The sequence below is a fragment of the Cylas formicarius genome, unplaced genomic scaffold (genome assembly GCF_029955315.1).
Source record: "Cylas formicarius isolate icCylForm1 unplaced genomic scaffold, icCylForm1.1 PGA_scaffold_26__1_contigs__length_5699629, whole genome shotgun sequence".
In the NCBI taxonomy this organism is placed as follows: Eukaryota; Metazoa; Arthropoda; class Insecta; order Coleoptera; family Brentidae; genus Cylas; species Cylas formicarius.
Window position 1 is genome coordinate 2,645,583 of NW_026844301.1, and position 25,144 is coordinate 2,670,726.

Here is a 25,144-nt window from a genome sequence, read left to right on the forward strand (position 1 = left end):
GAAATCAGATTCTCCATGGCAGCGTAGGTTCGAGACCTACCTACTGCAAACGGTCATTATTTTGCTTGAAATATATATATTTTAATTAACAGCTCAGCCCAGAAATTTTTCGCAAATTTGGGGATTGAGTACGTAAATTTATAAAAATATAATGAACTTATATTTCAACGCATGGCACATCACCAGAAATAGTTCGACTTTCAAACAGATTTAGCCTTGGTCTGTCGGTTAAGGCGTCTGACTAGAAATCAGATTCTCCATGGCAGCGTAGGTTCGAAACCTACCTACTGCAAACGGCCATTTTTTTGCTTGAAATATATATTTTTTAATTAACAGGTCAGCCCAAAAATTTTCCTCAAATATGAGAATTGACTACATAAATTTATAAAAATATAATGGCCTTATATTTCAACGCATGGCACATCACCAGAAATAGTTCGACTTTCAAACAGATTTAGCCTTGGTCTGTCGGTTAAGGCGTCTGACTAGAAATCAGATTTTCTATCAGCATAGGTTCGAAACCTACCTACTGCAAACGACCATTTGTTTTGCTTCAAATATAATTTTTGTAATTAGCAGCTCAGCCCAGAAACTTTTGTCAATTATGGGGATTGAGTGCATAAATTTAAAACAATATGCATACATATGCCCTTATATTTCAAATGGCACATCACCAGAAATAGTCCTTCTTTCAAACAGATTTAGCCCTGGTCTGTCGGTTAAGGCGTCTGACTAGAAATCAGATTCTCTATGGCAGCGTAGGTTCGAAACCTACCTACTGCAAACGGCCATTGTTTTGCTTGAAATATAATTTTTGTAATTAGCAGCTCAGCCCAGAAACTTTTGTCAATTATGGGGATTGAGTGCATAAATTTAAAACAATATGCATACATATGCCCTTATATTTCAAATGGCACATCACCAGAAATAGTCCTACTTTCAAACAGATTTAGCCGTGGTCTGTCGGTTAAGGCGTCTGACTAGAAATCAGATTCTCTATGGCAGCGTAGGTTCGAAACCTACCTACTGCAAACGGCCATTGTTTTGCTTGAAATATATATTTTTTAATTAACAGGTCAGCCCAGAAATTTTTCTCAAATATGGGGATTGAGTACATAAATTTATAAAAATATAATGGACTTATATTTCAACGCATGGCACATTACCAGAAATAGTTCGTCTTTCAAACAGATTTAGCCTTGGACTCTCGGTTAAGGCGTCTGACTAGAAATCAGATTCTCTATGGCAGCGTAGGTTCGAAACCTACCTACTGCAAACGGCCATTGTTTTGCTTGAAATATAATTTTTGAAATTAGCAGCTCAGCCCAGAAACTTTTGTCAATTATGGGGATTGAGTGCATAAATTTAAAGCAATATGCATACATATGCCCTTATATTTCAAATGGCACATCACCAGAAATAGTCCAACTTTCAAACAGATTTAGCCGTGGTCTGTCGGTTAAGGCGTCTGACTAGAAATCAGATTCTTTATGGCAGCGTAGGTTCGGAACCTACCTACTGCAAACGGCCATTATTTTGCTTGAAATATAATTTTTGTAATTAGCAGCTCAGCCCAGAAAATTTTGTCAATTATGGGGATTGAGTGCATAAATTTAAAGCAATATGCATACATATGCCCTTATATTTCAAATGGCACATCACCAGAAATAGTTCGACTTTCAAACAGATTTAGCCTTGGTCTGTCGGTTAAGGCGTCAGACTAGAAATCAGATTCTCCATGGCATCGTATGTTCGAAACCTACCTACTGCAAACGGCCATTGTTTTTCTTGAAATATATAATTTTTAATTAACAGGTCAGCCCAGAAATTTTCCTCAAATATGGGAATTGACTACATAAATTTATAAAAATATAATGGCCTTATATTTCAACGCATTTCACATCACCAGAAATAGTTCGACTTTCAAACAGATTTAGCCTTGGTCTGTCGGTTAAGGCGTCTGACTAGAAATCAGATTCTCTATCAGCATAGGTTCGAAACCTACCTACTGCAAACGACCATTTGTTTTGCTTGAAATACAATTTTTGTAATTAGCAGCTCAGCCCAGAAAATTTTGTCAATTATGGGGATTGAGTGCATTAATTTAAAACAATATGCATACATATGCCCTTATATTTCAAATGGCACATCACCAGAAATAGTCCTACTTTCAAACAGATTTAGCCCTTTTCTGTCGGTTAAGGCGTCTGACTAGAAATCAGATTCTCTGTGGCAGCGTAGGTTCGAAACCTACCTACTGCAAACGGCCATTGTTTTGCTTGAAATATATATTTTTTAATTAACAGCTCAGCAAAGAAATTTTTCTCAAATATGGGGATTGAGTACGTAAATTTATAAAAATATAATGGACTTATATTTCAACGCATGGCACATCACCAGAAATAGTTCGACTTTCAAACAGATTTAGCCTTGGTCTGTCGGTTAAGGCGTCTGACTAGAAATCAGATTCTCCATGGCAGCGTAGGTTCGAAACCTACCTACTGCAAACGGTCATTATTTTGCTTGAAATATATTTTTTTTAATTAACAGCTCAGCTCAGAAATTTTTCTCAAATATGGGGATTGAGTACATAAATTTATAAAAATATAATGGACTTATATTTCAACGCATGGCACATTACCAGAAATAGTTCGACTTTCAAACAGATTTAGCCTTGGTCTGTCGGTTAAGGCGTCTGACTAGAAATCAGATTCTCCATGGCAGCGTAGGTTCGATACCTACCTACTGCTAACGGCCATTGTTTTGCGTGAAATATATATTTTTTAATTAACAGCTCAGCTCAGAAATTTTTCTCAAATATGGGGATTGAGTACGTAAATTTATAAAAATATAATGGACTTATATTTCAACGCATGGCACATCACCAGAAATAGTTCGACTTTCAAACAGATTTAGCCTTGGTCTGTCGGTTAAGGCGTCTGACTAGAAATCAGATTCTCCATGGCAGCGTAGGTTCGAAACCTACCTACTGCAAACGGCCATTATTTTGCTTGAAATATATATTTTTTAATTAACAGCTCAGCCCAGAAATTTTTCTCAAATATGGGGATAGAGTACGTAAATTTATAAAAATATAATGGACTTATATTTCAACGCATGGCACATCACCAGAAATAGTTCGACATTCAAACAGAATTAGCCTTGGTCTGTCGGTTAAGGCGTCTGACTTGAAATCAGATTCTCCATGGCAGCGTAGGTTCGAAACCTACCTACTGCAAACGGCCATTATTTTGTTTGAAATATATATTTTTTAATTAACAGCTCAGCCCAGAAATTTTTCTCAAATATGGAAATAGAGTACGTAAATTTATAAAAATATAATGGACTTATATTTCAACGCATGGCACATCACCAGAAATAGTTCGACTTTCAAACAGATTTAGCCTTGGTCTGTCGGTTAAGGCGTCTGACTAGAAATCAGATTCTCTATCAGCATAGGTTCGAAACCTACCTACTGCAAACGACCATTTGTTTTGCTTGAAATATAATTTTTGTAATTAGCAGCTCAGCCCAGAAAATTTTGTCAATTATGGGGATTGAGTGCATAAATTTAAAACAATATGCATGCCCTCATATTTCAAATGGCACATCACCAGAAATAGTCCTACTTTCAAACAGATTTAGCCCTGGTCTGTCGGTTAAGGCGTCTGACTAGAAATCAGATTCTCTATGTCAGCGTAGGTTCGAAACCTACCTACTGCAAACGGCCATTGTTTTGCTTGAAATATAATTTTTGTAATTAGTTACCTACTGCAAACGACCATTGTTTCGCTTGAAATATATATTTTTTAATTAACAGCTAAGCCCAGAAAATTTTCTCAAATATGGGGATTGAATACATAAATTTATAAAAATATAATGACCTTATATTTCAACGCATGGCACAACAACAGAAATAGTTCGACTTTCAAACAGATTTAGCCTTGGTCTGTCGGTTAAGGCGTCTGACTAGAAATCAGATTCCCTATGGCAGCGTAGTTTCGAAACCTACCTACTGCAAACGGCCATTGTTTTGCTTGAAATATATATTTTTTAATTAACAGCTCAGCCCAGAAATTTTTCTCAAATATGGGGATTGAATACATAAATTTATAAAAATATAATGGCCTTATATTTCAACGCATGGCACATCAGCAGAAATAGTTCGACTTTCAAACAGATTTAGCCTTGGTCTGTCGGTTAAGGCGTCTGACTAGAAATCAGATTCTCCATGGCAGCGTAGGTTCGAAACCTACCTACTGCAAACGGCCATTGTTTTGCTTGAAATATATATTTTTTCATTAACAGCTCAGCCCAGAAATTTTTCTCAAATATGGGGATTGAATACATAAATTTATAAAAATATAATGGCCTTATATTTCAACGCATGGCACATCACCAGAAATAGTTCGACTTTCAAACAGATTTAGCCCTGGTCTGTCGGTTAAGGCGTCTGACTAGAAATCAGATTCTCTATCAGCATAGGTTCGAAACCTACCTACTGCAAACGGCCATTGTTTTGCTTGAAATATATATTTTTTAATTAACAGCTCAGCCCAGAAATTTTTCTCAAATATGGGGATTGAATACATAAATTTATAAAAATATAATGGCCTTATATTTCAACGCATGGCACATCAGCAGAAATATTTCGACTTTCAAACAGATTTAGCCTTGGTCTGTCGGTTAAGGCGTCTGACTAGAAATCAGATTCTCCATGGCAGCGTAGGTTCGAAACCTACCTACTGCAAACGGCCACTGTTTTGCTTGAAATATATATTTTTTAATTAACAGCTCAGCCCAGAAATTTTTCTCAAATATGGGGATTGAATACATAAATTGGTCTGTTGGTTAAGGCGTCTGACTAGAAATCAGATTCTCCATGGCAGCGTAGGTTCGAAACCTACCTACTGCAAACGGCCATTGTTTTGCTTGAAATATATATTTTTTCATTAACAGCTCAGCCCAGAAATTTTTCTCAAATATGGGGATTGAATACATAAATTTATAAAAATATAATGGCCTTATATTTCAACGCATGGCACATCACCAGAAATAGTTCGACTTTCAAACAGATTTAGCCCTGGTCTGTCGGTTAAGGCGTCTGACTAGAAATCAGATTCTCCATGGCATTTTGCTTGAAATATAATTTTTGTAATTAGCAGCTCAGCCCAGAAAATTTTGTCAATTATGGGGATTGAGTGCATAAATTTAAAACAATATGCATACATATGCCCTTATATTTCAAATGGCACATCACCAGAAATAGTCCTACTTTCAAGCAGATTTAGCCCCGGTCTGTCGGTTAAGGCGTCTGACTAGAAATCAGATTCTCCATGGCAGCGTAGTTTCGATACCTACCTACTGCAAACGGCCATTGTTTTGCGTGAAATATATATTTTTTAATTAACAGCTCAGCTCAGCAATTTTTCTCAAATATGGGGATTGAGTACATAAATTTATAAAAATATAAAGGACTTATATTTCAACGCATGGCACATTACCAGAAATAGTTCGACTTTCAAACAGATTTAGCCTCGGTCTCTCGGTTAAGGCGTCTGACTAGAAATCAGATTCTCCATGGCAGCGTAGGTTCGAAACCTACCTACTGCAAACGGTCATTATTTTGCTTGAAATATATATTTTTTAATTAACAGCTCAGCAAAGAAATTTTTCTCAAATATGGGGATTGAGTACGTAAATTTATAAAAATATAATGGACTTATATTTCAACGCATGGCACATCACCAGAAATAGTTCGACTTTCAAACAGATTTAGCCTTGGTCTGTCGGTTAAGGCGTCTGACTAGAAATCAGATTCTCCATGGCAGCGTAGGTTCGAAACCTACCTACTGCAAACGGCCATTATTTTGCTTGAAATATATATTTTTTAATTAACAGCTCAGCAAAGAAATTTTTCTCAAATATGGGGATTGAGTACGTAAATTTATAAAAATATAATGGACTTATATTTCAACGCATGGCACATCACCAGAAATAGTTCGACTTTCAAACAGATTTAGCCCTGGTCTGTCGGTAAAGGCGTCTGACTAGAAATCAGATTCTCTATGGCAGCGTAGGTTCGAAAACTACCTACTGTAAACGAGCATTTGTTTTGCTTGAAATATAATTTTTGTAATTAGCAGCTCCGCCCAGAAAATTTTGTCAATTATGGGGATTGAGTGCATAAAATTAAAACAATATGCATACATATGCCCTTATATTTCAAATGGCACATCACCAGAAATAATCCTACTTTCAAACAGATTTAGCACTGGTCTGCCGGTTAAGGCGTCTGACTAGAAATCAGATTCTCTATGGCAGCGTAGGTTCGAAACCTACCTACTGCAAACGGTCATTGTTTTGCTTGAAATATATATTTTTTAATTAACAGCTCAGCCCAGAAAATTTTCTCAAATATGGGGATTGAATACATAAATTTATAAAAATATAATGGCCTTATATTTCAACGCATGGCACATCACCAGAAATAGTACGACTTTCAAACAGATTTAGCCTTGGTCTGTCGGTTAAGGCGTCTGACTAGAAATCAGATTCCCTATGGCAGCGTATGTTCGAAACCTACCTACTGCAAACGACCATTGTTTTGCTTGAAATATATATTTTTTAATTAACAGCTAAGCCCAGAAAATTTTCTCAAATATGTGGATTGAATACATAAATTTATAAAAATATAATGGCCTTATATTTCAACGCTTGGCACAACAACAGAAATAGTTCGACTTTCAAACAGATTTAGCCTTGGTCTCTCGGTTAAGGCGTATGACTAGAAATCAGATTCCCCATGGCAGCGTAGGTTCGAAACCTACCTACTGCAAACGGTCATTATTTTGCTTGAAATATATATTTTTTAATTAACAGCTCAGCCCAGAAATTTTTCTCAAATATGGGGATTGGGTACGTAAATTTATAAAAATATAATGGACTTATATTTCAACGCATGGCACATCACCAGAAATAGTTCGACTTTCAAACAGATTTAGCCTTGGTCTGCCGGTTAAGGCGTCTGACTATAAATCAGAATCTCCATGGCAGCGTAGGTTCGAAACCTACCTACTGCAAACGGCCATTATTTTGCTTGAAATATAATTTTTGTAATTAGCAGCTCAGCCCAGAAAATTTTGTCAATTATGGGGATTGAGTGCATAAATTTAAAACAATATGCATACATATGCCCTTATATTTCAAATGGCACATCACTAGAAATAGTCCTACTTTCAAACAGATTTAGCCCCGGTCTGTCGGTTAAGGCGTCTGACTAGAAATCAGATTCTCCATGGCAGCGTAGGTTCGGTACCTACCTAGTGCAAACGGCCATTGTTTTGCGTGAAATATATATTTTTTAATTAACAGCTCAGCTCAGAAATTTTTCTCAAATATGGGGATTGAGTACATAAATTTATAAAAATATAATGGACTTATATTTCAACGCATGGCACATTACCAGAAATAGTTCGACTTTCAAACAGATTTAGCCTTGGTCTGCCGGTTAAGGCGTCTGACTAGGAATCAGATTCTTTATCAGCGTAGGTTCGAAACCTACCTACTGCAAACGGCCATTGTTTTGCTTGAAATATATATTCCTTAATTAACAGCTAAGCCCAGAAATTTTTCTCAAATATGGGGATTGAGAACGTAAATTTATAAAAATATAATGGACTTATATTTCAACGCATGGCACATCACCAGAAATATTTCGACATTCAAACAGAATTAGCCTTGGTCTGTCGGTTAAGGCGTCTGACTAGAAATCAGATTCTCCATGGCAGCGTAGGTTCGAAACCTACCTACTGCAAACGGCCATTATTTTGTTTGAAATATATATTTTTTAATTAACAGCTCAGCCCAGAAATTTTTCTCAAACATGGAAATAGAGTACGTAAATTTATAAAAATATATTGGACTTATGTTTCAACGCATGGCACATCACCAGAAATAGTTCGACTTTCAAACAGATTTAGCCTTGGTCTGTCGGTTATGGCGTCTGACTAGAAATCAGATTCTCTATCAGCATAGGTTCGAAACCTACCTACTGCAAACGACCATTTGTTTTGCTTGAAATATAATTTTTGTAATTAGCAGCTCAGCCCAGAAAATTTTGTCAATTATGGGGATTGAGTGCATTAATTTAAAACAATATGCATGCCCTCATATTTCAAATGGCACATCACCAGAAATAGTCCTACTTTCAAACAGATTTAGCCGTGGTCTGTCGGTTAAGGCGTCTGACTAGAAATCAGATTCTCTATGTCAGCGTAGGTTCGAAACCTACCTACTGCAAACGGCCATTGTTTTGCTTGAAATATAATTTTTGTAATTAGTTACCTACTGCAAACGACCATTGTTTCGCTTGAAATATATATTTTTTAATTAACAGCTAAGCCCAGAAAATTTTCTCAAATATGGGGATTGAATACATAAATTTATAAAAATATAATGACCTTATATTTCAACGCATGGCACAACAACAGAAATAGTTCGACTTTCAAACAGATTTAGCCTTGGTCTGTCGGTTAAGGCGTCTGACTAGAAATCAGATTCCCTATGGCAGCGTAGTTTCGAAACCTACCTACTGCAAACGGCCATTGTTTTGCTTGAAATATATATTTTTTAATTAACAGCTCAGCCCAGAAATTTTTCTCAAATATGGGGATTGAATACATAAATTTATAAAAATATAATGGCCTTATATTTCAACGCATGGCACATCAGCAGAAATAGTTCGACTTTCAAACAGATTTAGCCTTGGTCTGTCGGTTAAGGCGTCTGACTAGAAATCAGATTCTCCATGGCAGCGTAGGTTCGAAACCTACCTACTGCAAACGGCCATTGTTTTGCTTGAAATATATATTTTTTCATTAACAGCTCAGCCCAGAAATTTTTCTCAAATATGGGGATTGAATACATAAATTTATAAAAATATAATGGCCTTATATTTCAACGCATGGCACATCACCAGAAATAGTTCGACTTTCAAACAGATTTAGCCTTGGCCTGTCGGTTAAAGCGTCTGACTAGAAATCAGATTCCCTATGGCAGCGTAGGTTCGAAACCTACCTACTGCAAACGGCCATTGTTTTGCTAGAAATATATATTTTTTAATTAACAGCTCACCCCAGAAATTTTTCTCAAATATGGGGATTGAATACATAAATTTATAAAAATATAATGGCCTTATATTTCAACGCACGGCACATCACCAGAAATAGTTCGACTTTCAAACAGATTTAGCCTTGGTCTGTCGGTTAAGCCGTCTGACTAGAAATCAGATTCTCTATCAGCATAGATTAGAAACCTACCTACTGCAAACGGCCATTATTTTGCTTGAAATATAATTTTTGTAATTGGCAGCTCAGCCCAGAAAATTTTGTCAATTATGGGGATTGAGTGCATAAATTTAAAGCAATATGCATACATATGCCCTTATATTTCAAATGGCACATCACCAGAAATAGTCCTACTTTCAAGCAGATTTAGCCCCGGTCTGTCGGTTAAGGCGTCTGACTAGAAATCAGATTCTCCATGGCAGCGTAGTTTCGATACCTACCTACTGCAAACGGCCATTGTTTTGCGTGAAATATAAATTTTTTAATTAACAGCTCAGCTCAGAAATTTTTCTCAAATATGGGGATTGAGTACATAAATTTATAAAAATATAATGGACTTATATTTCAACGCATGGCACATTACCAGAAATAGTTCGACTTTCAAACAGATTTAGCCTCGGTCTCTCGGTTAAGGCGTCTGACTAGAAATCAAATTCTCCATGGCAGCGTAGGTTCGAAACCTACCTACTGCAAACGACCATTGTTTTGCTTGAAATATATATTTTTTAATTAACAGCTAAGCCCAGAAAATTTTCTCAAATATGGGGATTGAATACATAAATTTATAAAAATATAATGGCCTTATATTTCAACGCTTGGCACAACAACAGAAATAGTTCGACTTTCAAACAGATTTAGCCTTGGTCTGTCGGTTAAGGCGTCTGACTAGAAATCAGATTCTCCATGGCAGCGTAGGTTCGAAACCTACCTACTGCAAACGACCATTTGCTTTGCGTGAAATATAATTTTTGTAATTAACAGCTCAGCCCAGAAAATTTTTTCAATTATGGGGATTGAGGGCATAAATTTTAAACAATATGCATACATATGCCCTTATATTTCAAATGCCACATCACCAGAAATAGTCCTACTTTCAAACAGATTTAGCCCTGGTCTGTCGGTTAAGGCGTCTGACTAGAAATCAGATTCTCTATGGCAGCGTAGGTTCGAAACCTACCTACTGCAAACGGCCATTGTTTTGCTTGAAATATAAATTTTGTAATTAGCAGCTCAGCCCAGATAGTTTTGTCAATTATGTGGATTGAGTGCATAAATTTAAAACAATATGCATACATATGCCCTTATATTTCAAATGGCACATCACCAGAAATAGTCCTACTTTCAAACAGATTTAGCCTTGGTCTGTCGGTTAAGGCGTCTGACTAGAAATCAGATTCTCTATGGCAGCGTAGGTTCGATACCTACCTACTGCAAACGACCATTGTTTCGCTTGAAATATATATTTTTTAATTAACAGCTAAGCCCAGAAAATTTTCTCAAATATGGGGATTGAATACATAAATTTATAAAAATATAATGGCCTTATATTTCAACGCATGGCACATCACCAGAAATAGTTCGACTTTCAAACAGATTTAGCCTTGGCCTGTCGGTTAAAGCGTCTGACTAGAAATCAGATTCCCTATGGCAGCGTAGGTTCGAAACCTACCTACTGCAAACGGCCATTGTTTTGCTAGAAATATATATTTTTTAATTAACAGCTCAGCCCAGAAATTTTTCTCAAATATGGGGATTGAATACATAAATTTATAAAAATATAATGGCCTTATATTTCAACGCACGGCACATCACCAGAAATAGTTCGACTTTCAAACAGATTTAGCCTTGGTCTGTCGGTTAAGCCGTCTGACTAGAAATCAGATTCTCTATCAGCATAGGTTAGAAACCTACCTACTGCAAACGGCCATTATTTAGCTTGAAATATAATTTTTGTAATTAGCAGCTCAGCCCAGAAAATTTTGTCAATTATGGGGATTGAGTGCATAAATTTAAAACAATATGCATACATATGCCCTTATATTTCAAATGGCACATCACCAGAAATAGTCCTACTTTCAAGCAGATTTAGCCCCGGTCTGTCGGTTAAGGCGTCTGACTAGAAATCAGACTCTCCATGGCAGCGTAGTTTCGATACCTACCTACTGCAAACGGCCATTGTTTTGCGTGAAATATATATTTTTTAATTAACAGCTCAGCTCAGAAATTTTTCTCAAATATGGGGATTGAGTACATAAATTTATAAAAATATAAAGGACTTATATTTCAACGCATGGCACATTACCAGAAATAGTTCGACTTTCAAACAGATTTAGCCTCGGTCTCTCGGTTAAGGCGTCTGACTAGAAATCAGATTCTCCATGGCAGCGTTAGTTCGAAACCTACCTACTGCAAACGGTCATTATTTTGCTTGAAATATATATTTTTTAATTAACAGCTCAGCCCAGAAATTTTTCTCAAATATGGGGATTGAGTACGTAAATTTATAAAAATATAATGGACTTATATTTCAACGCATGGCACAACACCAAAAATAGTTCGACTTTCAAACAGATTTAGCCTTGGTCTGTCGGTTAAGGCGTCTGACTAGAAATCAGATTCTCCATGGCAGCGTAGGTTCGAAACCTACCTACTGCAAACGGCCATTATTTTGCTTGAAATATAATTTTTGTAATTAGCAGCTCAGCCCAGAAAATTTTGTCAATTATGGGGATTGAGTGCATAAATTTAAAACAATATTCATACATATGCCCTTATATTTCAAATGGCACATCACCAGAAATAGTCCTACTTTCAAACAGATTTAGCCCTGGTCTGTCGGTTAAGGCATCTGACTAGAAATCAGATTCGCCATGGCAGCGTAGTTTCGATACCTACCTACTGCAAACGGCCATTGTTTTGCGTGAAATATATATTTTTTAATTAACAGCTCAGCTCAGAAATTTTTCTCAAATATGGGGATTGAGTACATAAATTTCAACGCATATCACATTACCAGAAATAGTTCGACTTTCAAACAGATTTAGCCTTGGTCTCTCGGTTAAGGCGTCTGACAAGAAATCAGATTCTCCATGGCAGCGTAGGTTCGAAACCTACCTACTGCAAACGGTCATTATTTTGCTTGAAATATATATTTTTTAATTAACAGCTCAGCCCAGAAATTTTTCGCAAATATGGAGATTGAGTACGTAAATTTATAAAAATATAATGGACTTATATTTCAACGCATGGCACATCACCAGAAATAGTTCGACTTTCAAACAGATTTAGCCTTGGTCTGTCGGTTAAGGCGCCTGACTAGAAATCAGATTCTCCATGGCAGCGTAGGTTCGAAACCTACCTACTGCAAACGGCCATTTTTTTGCTTGAAATATATATTTTTTAATTAACAGGTCAGCCCAGAAATTTTCCTCAAATATGGGAATTGACTACATAAATTTATAAAAATATAATGTCCTTATATTTCAACGAATGGCACATCACCAGAAATAGTTCGACTTTCATACAGATTTAGCCTTGGTCTGTCGGTTAAGGCGTCTGACTAGAAATCAGATTTTCTATCAGCATATGTTCGAAACCTACCTACTGCAAACGACCATTTGTTTTGCTTCAAATATAATTTTTGTAATTAGCAGCTCAGCCCAGAAACTTTTGTCAATTATGGGGATTGAGTGCATAAATTTAAAACAATATGCATACATATGCCCTTATATTTCAAATGGCACATCCCCAGAAATAGTCCTTCTTTCAAACAGATTTAGCCCTGGTCTGTCGGTTAAGGCGTCTGACTAGAAATCAGATTCTCTATGGCAGCGTAGGTTCGAAACCTACCTACTGCAAACGGCCATTGTTTTGCTTGAAATATAATTTTTGTAATTAGCAGCTCAGCCCAGAAACTTTTGTCAATTATGGGGATTGAGTGCATAAATTTAAAACAATATGCATACATATGCCCTTATATTTCAAATGGCACATCACCAGAAATAGTCCAACTTTCAAACAGATTTAGCCGTGGTCTGTCGGTTAAGGCGTCTGACTAGAAATCAGATTCTCTATGGCAGCGTAGGTTCGAAACCTACCTACTGCAAACGGCCATTATTTTGCTTGAAATATATATTTTTTAATTAACAGCTCAGACCAGAAATTTTTCTCAAATATGTGGATTGAGTACGTAAATTTATAAAAATATAATGGACTTATATTTCAACGCATGGCACATCACCAGAAATAGTTCGACTTTTAAACAGATTTAGCCTTGGACTGTCGGTTAAGGCGTCTGACGAGAAATCAGATTCTCTATCAGCATAGGTTCGAAACCTACCTACTGCAAACGACCATTTGTTTTGCTTGAATATAATTTTTGTAATTAGCAGCTCAGCCCAGAAAATTTTGTCAATTATGGGGATTGAGTGCTTAAATTTAAAACAATATGCATACATATGCCCTTGTATTTCAAATGACACATCACCAGAAATAGTCCTACTTTCAAACAGATTTAGCCCTGGTCTGTCGGTTAAGGCGACTGACTAGAAATCAGATTCTCTATGGCAGCGTAGGTTCGAAACCTACCTACTGCAAACGGCCATTGTTTTGCTTGAAATATAATTTTTGTAATTAGCAGCTCAGCCCAGAACCTTTTGTCAATTATGGGGATTGAGTGCATAAATTTAAAACAATATGCATACATATGCCCTTATATTTCAAATGGCACATCACCAGAAATAGTCCAACTTTCAAACAGATTTAGCCGTGGTCTGTCGGTTAAGGCGTCTGACTAGAAATCAGATTCTCTATGGCAGCGTAGGTTCGAAACCTACCTACTGCAAACGGCCATTATTTTGCTTGAAATATATATTTTTTAATTAACAGCTCAGACCAGAAATTTTTCTCAAATATGGGGATTTAGTACGTAAATTTATAAAAATATAATGGACTTATATTTCAACGCATGGCACATCACCAGAAATAGTTCGTCTTTCAAACAGATTTAGCCTTGGTCTCTCGGTTAAGGCGTCTGACTAGAAATCAGATTCTCTATGGCAGCGTAGGTTCGAAACCTACCTACTGCAAACGGCCATTGTTTTGCTTGAAATATAATTTTTGTAATTAGCAGCTCAGCCCAGAAACTTTTGTCAATTATGGGGATTGAGTGCATAAATTTAAAACAATATGCATACATATGCCCTTATATTTCAAATGGCACATCACCAGAAATAGTCCAACTTTCAAACAGATTTAGCCGTGGTCTGTCGGTTATGGCGTCTGACTAGAAATCAGATTCTCTATGGCAGCGTAGGTTCGAAACCTACCTACTGCAAACGCCCATTATTTTGCTTGAAATATATATTTTTTAATTAACAGCTCAGACCAGAAATTTTTCTCAAATATGGGGATTGAGTACGTAAATTTATAAAAATATAATGGACTTATATTTCAACGCATGACACATCACCAGAAATAGTTCGACTTTTAAACAGATTTAGCCTTGGTCTGTCGGTTAAGGCGTCTGACGAGAAATCAGATTCTCTATCAGCATAGGTTCGAAACCTACCTACTACAAACGACCATTTGTTTTGCTTGAATATAATTTTTGTAATTAGCAGCTCAGCCCAGAAAATTTTGTCAATTATGGGGATTGAGTGCTTAAATTTAAAACAATATGCATACATATGCCCTTGTATTTCAAATGACACATCACCAGAAATAGTCCTACTTTCAAACAGATTTAGCCCTGGTCTGTCGGTTAAGGCGTCTGACTAGAAATCAGATTCTCTATGGCAGCGTAGGTTCGAAACCTACCTACTGCAAACGGCCATTGTTTTGCTTGAAATATAATTTTTGTAATTAGCAGCTCAGCCCAGAACCTTTTGTCAATTATGGGGATTGAGTGCATAAATTTAAAACAATATGCATACATATGCCCTTATATTTCAAATGGCACATCACCAGAAATAGTCCAACTTTCAAACAGATTTAGCCGTGGTCTGTCGGTTAAGGCGTCTGACTAGAAATCAGATTCTCTATGGCAGCGTAGGTTCGAAACCTACCTACTGCAAACGGCCATTATTTTGCTTGAAATATATATTTTTTAATTAACAGCTCAGACCAGAAATTTTTCTCAAATATGGGGATTGAGTACGTAAATTTATAAAAATATAATGGACTTATATTTCAACGCATGGCACATCACCAGAAATAGTTCGTCTTTCAAACAGATTTAGCCTTGGTCTCTCGGTTAAGGCGTCTGACTAGAAATCAGATTCTCTATGGCAGCGTAGGTTCGAAACCTACCTACTGCAAACGGCCATTGTTTTGCTTGAAATATGATTTTTGTAATTAGCAGCTCAGCCCAGAAACTTTTGTCAATTATGGGGATTGAGTGCATAAATTTAAAACAATATGCATACATATGCCCTTATATTTCAAATGGCACATCACCAGAAATAGTCCAACTTTCAAACAGATTTAGCCGTGGTCTGTCGGTTAAGGCGTCTGACTAGAAATCAGATTCTCTATGGCAGCGTAGGTTCGAAACTTACCTACTGCAAACGCCCATTATTTTGCTTGAAATATATATTTTTTAATTAACAGCTCAGACCAGAAATTTTTCTCAAATATGGGGATTGAGTACGTAAATTTATAAAAATATAATGGACTTATATTTCAACGCATGGCACATCACCAGAAATAGTTCGACTTTTAAACAGATTTAGCCTTGGTCTGTCGGTTAAGGCGTCTGACGAGAAATCAGATTCTCTATCAGCATAGGTTCGAAACCTACCTACTGCAAACGACCATTTGTTTTGCTTGAATATAATTTTTGTAATTAGCAGCTCAGCCCAGAAAATTTTGTCAATTATGGGGATTGAGTGCTTAAATTTAAAACAATATGCATACATATGCCCTTGTATTTCAAATGACACATCACCAGAAATAGTCCTACTTTCAAACAGATTTAGCCCTGGTCTGTCGGTTAAGGCGTCTGACTAGAAATCAGATTCTCTATGGCAGCGTAGGTTCGAAACCTACCTACTGCAAACGGCCATTGTTTTGCTTGAAATATAATTTTTGTAATTAGCAGCTCAGCCCAGAACCTTTTGTCAATTATGGGGATTGAGTGCATAAATTTAAAACAATATGCATACATATGCCCTTATATTTCAAATGGCACATCACCAGAAATAGTCCTACTTTCAAACAGATTTAGCCGTGGTCTGTCGGTTAAGGCGTCTGACTTAAAATCAGATTCTCTATGGCAGCGTAGGTTCGAAACCTACCTACTGCAAACGGCCATTGTTTTGCTTGAAATATATATTTTTTAATTAACAGGTCAGCCCAGAAATTTTTCTCCAATATGGGGATTGAGTACATAAATTTATAAAAATATAATGGACTTATATTTCAACGCATGGCACATTACCAGAAATAGTTCGTCTTTCAAACAGATTTAGCCTTGGTCTCTCGGTTAAGGCGTCTGACTAGAAATCAGATTCTCTATGGCAGCGTAGGTTCGAAACCTACCTACTGCAAACGGCCATTGTTTTGCTTGAAATATAATTTTTGTAATTAGCAGCTCAGCCGAGAAACTTTTGTCAATTATGGGGATTGAGTGCATAAATTTAAAACAATATGCATACATATGCCCTTATATTTCAAATGGCACATCACCAGAAATAGTCCAACTTTCAAACAGATTTAGCCGTGGTCTGTCGGTTAAGGCGTCTGACTAGAAATCAGATTCTCTATGGCAGCGTAGGTTCGAAACCTACCTACTGCAAACGGCCATTGTTTTGCGTGAAATATATATTTTTTAATTAACAGCTCAGCTCAGAAATTTTTCTCAAATATGGGGATTGAGTACATAAATTTATATAAATATAATGGACTTATATTTCAACGCATATCACATTACCAGAAATAGTTCGACTTTCAAACAGATTTAGCCTTGGTCTCTCGGTTAAGGCGTCTGACAAGAAATCAGATTCTCCATGGCAGCGTAGGTTCGAAACCTACCTACTGCAAACGGTCATTATTTTGCTTGAAATATATATATTTTAATTAACAGCTCAGCCCAGAAATTTTTCGCAAATTTGGGGATTGAGTACGTAAATTTATAAAAATATAATGGACTTATATTTCAACGCATGGCACATCACCAGAAATAGTTCGACTTTCAAACAAATTTAGCCTTGGTCTGTCGGTTAAGGCGTCTGACTAGAAATCAGATTCTCCATGGCAGCGTAGGTTCGAAACCTACCTACTGCAAACGGCCATTGTTTTGCTTGAAATATAATTTTTGTAATTAGCAGCTCAGACCAGAAATTTTTCTCAAATATGGGGATTGAGTACGTAAATTTATAAAAATATAATGGACTTATATTTCAACGCATGGCACATCACCAGAAATAGTTCGACTTTTAAACAGATTTAGCCTTGGTCTGTCGGTTAAGGCGTCTGACGAGAAATCAGATTCTCTATCAGCATAGGTTCGAAACCTACCTACTGCAAACGACCATTTGTTTTGCTTGAATATAATTTTTGTAATTAGCAGCTCAGCCCAGAAAATTTTGTCAATTATGGGGATTGAGTGCTTAAATTTAAAACAATATGCATACATATGCCCTTGTATTTCAAATGACACATCACCAGAAATAGTCCTACTTTCAAACAGATTTAGCCCTGGTCTGTCGGTTAAGGCGTCTGACTAGAAATCAGATTCTCTATGGCAGCGTAGGTTCGAAACCTACCTACTGCAAACGGCCATTGTTTTGCTTGAAATATAATTTTTGTAATTAGCAGCTCAGCCCAGAACCTTTTGTCAATTATGGGGATTGAGTGCATAAATTTAAAACAATATGCATACATATGCCCTTATATTTCAAATGGCACATCACCAGAAATAGTCCTACTTTCAAACAGATTTAGCCGTGGTCTGTCGGTTAAGGCGTCTGACTTAAAATCAGATTCTCTATGGCAGCGTAGGTTCGAAACCTACCTACTGCAAACGGCCATTGTTTTGCTTGAAATATATATTTTTTAATTAACAGGTCAGCCCAGAAATTTTTCTCCAATATGGGGATTGAGTACATAAATTTATAAAAATATAATGGACTTATATTTCAACGCATGGCACATTACCAGAAATAGTTCGTCTTTCAAACAGATTTAGCCTTGGTCTCTCGGTTAAGGCGTCTGACTAGAAATCAGATTCTCTATGGCAGCGTAGGTTCGAAACCTACCTACTGCAAACGGCCATTGTTTTGCTTGAAATATAATTTTTGTAATTAGCAGCTCAGCCGAGAAACTTTTGTCAATTATGGGGATTGAGTGCATAAATTTAAAACAATATGCATACATATGCCCTTATATTTCAAATGGCACATCACCAGAAATAGTCCAACTTTCAAACAGATTTAGCCGTGGTCTGTCGGTTAAGGCGTCTGACTAGAAATCAGATTCTCTATGGCAGCGTAGGTTCGAAACCTACCTACTGCAAACGGCCATTGTTTTGCGTGAAATATATATTTTTTAATTAACAGCTCAGCTCAGAAATTTTTCTCAAATATGGGGATTGAGTACATAAATTTATATAAATATAATGGACTTATATTTCAACGCATATCACATTACCAGAAATAGTTCGACTTTCAAACAGATTTAGCCTTGGTCTCTCGGTTAAGGCGTCTGACAAGAAATCAGATTCTCCATGGCAGCGTAGGTTCGAAACCTACCTACTGCAAACGGTCATTATTTTGCTTGAAATATATATATTTTAATTAACAGCTCAGCCCAGAAATTTTTCGCAAATTTGGGGATTGAGTACGTAAATTTATAAAAATATAATGGACTTATATTTCAACGCATGGCACATCACCAGAAATAGTTCGACTTTCAAACAAATTTAGCCTTGGTCTGTCGGTTAAGGCGTCTGACTAGAAATCAGATTCTCCATGGCAGCGTAGGTTCGAAACCTACCTACTGCAAACGGCCATTGTTTTGCTTGAAATATAATTTTTGTAATTAGCAGCTCAGCCCAGAACCTTTTGTCAATTATGGGGATTGAGTGCATAAATTTAAAACAATATGCATACATATGCCCTTATATTTCAAATGGCACATCACCAGAAATAGTCCTACTTTCAAACAGATTTAGCCGTGGTCTGTCGGTTAAGGCGTCTGACTAGAAATCAGATTCTCTATGGCAGCGTAGGTTCGAAACCTACCTACTGCAAACGGCCATTGTTTTGCTTGAAATATATATTTTTTAATTAACAGCTCAGCCCAGAAATTTTTCTCAAATATGGGGATTGAGTACGTAAATTTATAAAAATATAATGGACTTATATTTCAACGCATGGCACATCACCAGAAATAGTTCGACTTTCAAACAGATTTAGCGTTGGTCTGTCGGTTAAGGCATCTGACTAGAAATCAGATTCTTCATGGCAGCGTAGGTTCGAAACCTACCTACTGCAAACGGCTTTTATTTTGCTTGAAATATATATTTTTTAATTAACAGCTCAGCCCAGAAATTTTTCTCAAATATGGGGATAGAGTACGTAAATTTATAAAAATTTAATGGACTTATATTTCAACGCATGGCACATCACCAGAAATAGTTCGATTTTCAAACAGATTTAGCCCTGGTCTGTCGGTTAAGGCGTCTGACTAGAAATCAGATTCTCTATGGCAGCGTAGGTTCGAAACCTACCTACTGTAAACGACCATTTGTTTTGCTTGAAATATAATTTTTGTAATTAGCAACTCCGCCCAGAATATTTTGTCAATTATGGGGATTAGGTGCATAAAATTAAAACAATATGCATAAATATGCCCTTATATTTCAAATGGCACATCACCAGAAATAATCCTACTTTCAAACAGATTTAGCACTGATCTGTCGGTTAAGGCGTCTAACTAGAAATCAGATTCTCTATGGCAGCGTAGGTTCGAAACCTACCTACTGCAAACGGCCATTGTTTTGCTTGAAATATAATTTTTGTAATTAGCAGCTCAGCCCAGAACCTTTTGTCAATTATGGGGATTGAGTGCATAAATTTAAAACAATATGCATACATATGCCCTTATATTTCAAATGGCACATCACCAGAAATAGTCCAACTTTCAAACAGATTTAGCCGTGGTCTGTCGGTTAAGGCGTCTGACTAGAAATCAGATTCTCTATGGCAGCGTAGGTTCGAAACCTACCTACTGCAAACGGCCATTATTTTGCTTGAAATATATATTTTTTAATTAACAGCTCAGACCAGAAATTTTTCTCAAATATGGGGATTGAGTACGTAAATTTATAAAAATATAATGGACTTATATTTCAACGCATGGCACATCACCAGAAATAGTTCGTCTTTCAAACAGATTTAGCCTTGGTCTCTCGGTTAAGGCGTCTGACTAGAAATCAGATTCTCTATGGCAGCGTAGGTTCGAAACCTACCTACTGCAAACGGCCATTGTTTTGCTTGAAATATGATTTTTGTAATTAGCAGCTCAGCCCAGAAACTTTTGTCAATTATGGGGATTGAGTGCATAAATTTAAAACAATATGCATACATATGCCCTTATATTTCAAATGGCACATCACCAGAAATAGTCCAACTTTCAAACAGATTTAGCCGTGGTCTGTCGGTTAAGGCGTCTGACTAGAAATCAGATTCTCTATGGCAGCGTAGGTTCGAAACTTACCTACTGCAAACGCCCATTATTTTGCTTGAAATATATATTTTTTAATTAACAGCTCAGACCAGAAATTTTTCTCAAATATGGGGATTGAGTACGTAAATTTATAAAAATATAATGGACTTATATTTCAACGCATGGCACATCACCAGAAATAGTTCGACTTTTAAACAGATTTAGCCTTGGTCTGTCGGTTAAGGCGTCTGACGAGAAATCAGATTCTCTATCAGCATAGGTTCGAAACCTACCTACTGCAAACGACCATTTGTTTTGCTTGAATATAATTTTTGTAATTAGCAGCTCAGCCCAGAAAATTTTGTCAATTATGGGGATTGAGTGCTTAAATTTAAAACAATATGCATACATATGCCCTTGTATTTCAAATGACACATCACCAGAAATAGTCCTACTTTCAAACAGATTTAGCCCTGGTCTGTCGGTTAAGGCGTCTGACTAGAAATCAGATTCTCTATGGCAGCGTAGGTTCGAAACCTACCTACTGCAAACGGCCATTGTTTTGCTTGAAATATAATTTTTGTAATTAGCAGCTCAGCCCAGAACCTTTTGTCAATTATGGGGATTGAGTGCATAAATTTAAAACAATATGCATACATATGCCCTTATATTTCAAATGGCACATCACCAGAAATAGTCCTACTTTCAAACAGATTTAGCCGTGGTCTGTCGGTTAAGGCGTCTGACTTAAAATCAGATTCTCTATGGCAGCGTAGGTTCGAAACCTACCTACTGCAAACGGCCATTGTTTTGCTTGAAATATATATTTTTTAATTAACAGGTCAGCCCAGAAATTTTTCTCCAATATGGGGATTGAGTACATAAATTTATAAAAATATAATGGACTTATATTTCAACGCATGGCACATTACCAGAAATAGTTCGTCTTTCAAACAGATTTAGCCTTGGTCTCTCGGTTAAGGCGTCTGACTAGAAATCAGATTCTCTATGGCAGCGTAGGTTCGAAACCTACCTACTGCAAACGGCCATTGTTTTGCTTGAAATATAATTTTTGTAATTAGCAGCTCAGCCGAGAAACTTTTGTCAATTATGGGGATTGAGTGCATAAATTTAAAACAATATGCATACATATGCCCTTATATTTCAAATGGCACATCACCAGAAATAGTCCAACTTTCAAACAGATTTAGCCGTGGTCTGTCGGTTAAGGCGTCTGACTAGAAATCAGATTCTCTATGGCAGCGTAGGTTCGAAACCTACCTACTGCAAACGGCCATTGTTTTGCGTGAAATATATATTTTTTAATTAACAGCTCAGCTCAGAAATTTTTCTCAAATATGGGGATTGAGTACATAAATTTATATAAATATAATGGACTTATATTTCAACGCATATCACATTACCAGAAATAGTTCGACTTTCAAACAGATTTAGCCTTGGTCTCTCGGTTAAGGCGTCTGACAAGAAATCAGATTCTCCATGGCAGCGTAGGTTCGAAACCTACCTACTGCAAACGGTCATTATTTTGCTTGAAATATATATATTTTAATTAACAGCTCAGCCCAGAAATTTTTCGCAAATTTGGGGATTGAGTACGTAAATTTATAAAAATATAATGGACTTATATTTCAACGCATGGCACATCACCAGAAATAGTTCGACTTTCAAACAAATTTAGCCTTGGTCTGTCGGTTAAGGCGTCTGACTAGAAATCAGATTCTCCATGGCAGCGTAGGTTCGAAACCTACCTACTGCAAACGGCCATTGTTTTGCTTGAAATATAATTTTTGTAATTAGCAGCTCAGCCCAGAACCTTTTGTCAATTATGGGGATTGAGTGCATAAATTTAAAACAATATGCATACATATGCCCTTATATTTCAAATGGCACATCACCAGAAATAGTCCTACTTTCAAACAGATTTAGCCGTGGTCTGTCGGTTAAGGCGTCTGACTAGAAATCAGATTCTCTATGGCAGCGTAGGTTCGAAACCTACCTACTGCAAACGGCCATTGTTTTGCTTGAAATATATATTTTTTAATTAACAGCTCAGCCCAGAAATTTTTCTCAAATATGGGGATTGAGTACGTAAATTTATAAAAATATAATGGACTTATATTTCAACGCATGGCACATCACCAGAAATAGTTCGACTTTCAAACAGATTTAGCGTTGGTCTGTCGGTTAAGGCATCTGACTAGAAATCAGATTCTTCATGGCAGCGTAGGTTCGAAACCTACCTACTGCAAACGGCTTTTATTTTGCTTGAAATATATATTTTTTAATTAACAGCTCAGCCCAGAAATTTTTCTCAAATATGGGGATAGAGTACGTAAATTTATAAAAATTTAATGGACTTATATTTCAACGCATGGCACATCACCAGAAATAGTTCGATTTTCAAACAGATTTAGCCCTGGTCTGTCGGTTAAGGCGTCTGACTAGAAATCAGATTCTCTATGGCAGCGTAGGTTCGAAACCTACCTACTGTAAACGACCATTTGTTTTGCTTGAAATATAATTTTTGTAATTAGCAACTCCGCCCAGAATATTTTGTCAATTATGGGGATTAGGTGCATAAAATTAAAACAATATGCATAAATATGCCCTTATATTTCAAATGGCACATCACCAGAAATAATCCTACTTTCAAACAGATTTAGCACTGATCTGTCGGTTAAGGCGTCTAACTAGAAATCAGATTCTCTATGGCAGCGTAGGTTCGAATCCTACCTACTGCAAACGGCCATTGTTTTGCTTGAAATATATATTATTTAATTAACAGCTCAGACCAGAAATTTTTCTCAAATATGGGGATTGAGTACGTAAATTTATAAAAATATAATGGACTTATATTTCAACGCATGGCACATCACCAGAAATAGTTCGACTTTCAAACAGATTTAGCCTTGGTCTGTCGGTTAAGGCGTCTGACTAGAAATCAGATTCTCCATGGCAGCGTAGGTTCGAAACCTACCTACTGCAAACGGCCATTGTTTTGCTTGAAATATAATTTTTGTAATTAGCAGCTCAGCCCAGAACCTTTTGTCAATTATGGGGATTGAGTGCATAAATTTAAAACAATATGCATACATATGCCCTTATATTTCAAATGGCACATCACCAGAAATAGTCCTACTTTCAAACAGATTTAGCCGTGGTCTGTCGGTTAAGGCGTCTGACTAGAAATCAGAATCTCTATGGCAGCGTAGGTTCGAAACCTACCTACTGCAAACGGCCATTGTTTTGCTTGAAATATATATTTTTTAATTAACAGGTCAGCCCAGAAATTTTTCTCAAATATGGGGATTGAGTACATAAATTTATAAAAATATAATGGACTTATATTTCAACGCATGGCACATTACCAGAAATAGTTCGTCTTTCAAACAGATTTAGCCTTGGTCTCTCGGTTAAGGCGTCTGACTAGAAATCAGATTCTCTATGGCAGCGTAGGTTCGAAACCTACCTACTGCAAACGGCCATTGTTTTGCTTGAAATATAATTTTTGTAATTAGCAGCTCAGCCCAGAAACTTTTGTCAATTATGGGGACTGAGTTCATAAATTTAAAACAATATGCATACATATGCCCTTATATTTCAAATGGCACATCACCAGAAATAGTCCAACTTTCAAACAGATTTAGCCGTGGTCTGTCGGTTAAGGCGTCTGACTAGAAATCAGATTCTCTATGGCAGCGTAGGTTCGAAACCTACCTACTGCAAACGGCCATTATTTTGCTTGAAATATATATTTTTTAATTAACAGCTCAGAAAAGAAATTTTTCTCAAATATGGGGATTGAGTACGTAAATTTATAAAAATATAATGGACTTATATTTCAACGCTTGGCACAACAACAGAAATAGTTCGACTTTCAAACAGATTTAGCCTTGGTCTGTCGGTTAAGGCGTCTGACTAGAAATCAGATTCTCTATCAGCATAGGTTAGAAACCTACCTACTGCAAACGGCCATTATTTTGCTTGAAATATAATTTTTGTAATTAGCAGCTCAGCCCAGAAAATTTTGTCAATTATGGGGATTGAGTGCATAAATTTAAAATAATATGCATACATATGCCCTTATGTTTCAAATGGCACATCACCAGAAATAGTCCTACTTTCAAGCAGATTTAGCCCCGGTCTGTCGGTTAAGGCGTCTGACTAGAAATCAGATTCTCCATGGCAGCGTAGTTTCGATACCTACCTACTGCAAACGGCCATTGTTTTGCGTGAAATATATATTTTTTAATTAACAGCTCAGCTCAGAAATTTTTCTCAAATATGGGGATTGAGTACATAAATTTATATAAATATAATGGACTTAT